This window comes from Hevea brasiliensis, chromosome 16, assembly GCF_030052815.1.
Source record: "Hevea brasiliensis isolate MT/VB/25A 57/8 chromosome 16, ASM3005281v1, whole genome shotgun sequence".
NCBI classification, from domain to species: Eukaryota; Viridiplantae; Streptophyta; class Magnoliopsida; order Malpighiales; family Euphorbiaceae; genus Hevea; species Hevea brasiliensis.
In genome coordinates, this window is record NC_079508.1 from 49,208,890 (window position 1) to 49,210,883 (window position 1,994).

At 34.1% G+C, this 1,994-nt stretch overlaps 1 non-coding gene across 1 annotated transcript; it reads right to left on the reverse strand.

The window, feature by feature from the left end:
* Window positions 1–1,661: 1,661 nt before the first annotated feature.
* LOC131175047 (small nucleolar RNA R71) lies at window positions 1,662–1,768 on the reverse strand. Its single transcript, XR_009145207.1, has one exon. It is a non-coding gene; the product is annotated as a small nucleolar RNA R71 (small nucleolar RNA).
* Between the last annotated feature and the right edge of the window lie 226 nt (window positions 1,769–1,994).

The window sequence follows — 1,994 nt, forward strand, 5'->3', positions numbered from 1 at the left end:
AAAAAAAAAAGAGGAAAAGGGAGGAAAGACAAAAAGGAAAGAAAATTTAATAGAGAGAGAGGAGAAGCCATTTTCTCTTGGGGAGGAGCTGCTGCACAAGTTTTGGAGCTCCAGAAACCAGAGATTTTGGTTCTTCTACCTGGGTTTTTTCTATTTTAGTCCTTTTATCATGTTTTTCTTTACTTTTCCATCAATCTTTCTTGTAAATACCATAATGAGTGAGTAAACTCTTTAGATTTCAGAGTTGGGAAATATGTTTTAGATTAATTTGTGGATTTGGACTGGGTATTTCCTTATTTTACATAAATATGAGTTTTGATTCCTTCCTTGTGTGCTTGATTTACTTGCCTAATGTTGGTACCCATTGGGTATTGTGTTAATCTTTGATTGAAAGACCGAAAGGTGAAAGTCATTGATAGATAATCAAGGATTGGAACTTAAAATCACCTAGATTTAGAAATAAACTAGGATTTTAAGAGGAATTAATGATTGGTTACAAAACTTAATGGGTTTTAGAGTAATCAAATATCATACGAAAGTAGGTTTGGTTATTTTAGAACATACTTTGGTTTGCTTGAAAAAGAAATCAAAGGAATTTAGAATTAATCACCTTCAAACTCTATTTTTCCCTAAAAATTGGAATGCCCAAGACAAATCCCAATTAATTTATGCATAAACTCCCAACTCTGGAATCACTTTTATCATAATTAGACTTTCATTTAAATTACCCATTATCAATTTAGTTTAATTGCGAACTAGAATTAGAATTTATTTGTTTGCTCTTTACCCATTTCAATTAGATTAATCAATTTACCTTGATTATTTATAGTTACCATTTATCCATTAATCATTAGCCCAAATAATCGCTTCATTCATAGTTTGGTACTCAAACAGCAAATTCTCGTGGGAACGATACTTGATTCATCACTTTATTACTTGAGACGACCCGTATACTTGCGGATTCGCCCCATCAAGTTTTTGGCGCCGTTGCTGGGGATTTGATTTTTGTTTGATATTGAACAATTGTTTGTTTGGTTAATTTGGGTATTTTATTTTATTTTCTTTTTACCATTTTACTTTGAGAATTTGTTTATTTTGTTTTTCAGGTGCTTTATTTTATGAGAAGAACAAAAAATGAAGAAATCAATTTATTCTTTGATCCAGAAATAGAAAAGACAGCAAAAGCTTTAAGAGCAGAATCTAAAAGGAGAAAAGCTGAAATTAAAGCTCAACAACAACAAGAAAGAGCACAAGAGCAAGAGCAATTACAAGAAGAAATGGCCAACAACAATAACAATCGTTCTGTGAAGGATCATGCCTATCCTAACATTGGGGATTTCATGCCAAGTATCACAAGACCAAGAGTAGAAGTTAATAATTTTGAACTGAAGCCTGCACTCTGTCAGATGGTACAACAATCACAATTTGGAGGAAGTCCAAGTGAAAGTCCACATGTGCATCTAGCACACTTTCTTGAGATTAGTGATATGTTGAAGATAAATGGAGTTTCTGATGATGCAATTCGACTCAGATTATTTCCTTTTTCTCTGAAGGACCGAGCTAGAGAGTGGTTACATTCATTGCCACCGGGTTCTATCACAACATGGGATGAACTTTCTCAAGCATTTTTAGCCCAATATTTTCCACCAAGCAAGATAGCTAAGCTAAGAAATGAGCTGACTTCTTTCAAACCTAGAGATGATGAGAGCTTGTATGAAGCATGGGAGAGGTACAAGGATTTGCAAAGGAGATGTCCACATCATGGGATTCCTAAATGGATGCTTGTTCAACACTTTTACAATGGAGTTTCACCAGCTATTAGAAGTACAATTGATGCATCTTCTGGAGGTGATCTTATGGAGAAATCTGAAGATGAAGCTTTTTCTGCTCTTGATAAAATTGCTTATAACAACTACCAATGGAGTTGTGAGAGGAATGAGATTAAGAAACCAGCTGGTATGCTTGAGCTTGATGCCATGAATATGATTAATGCT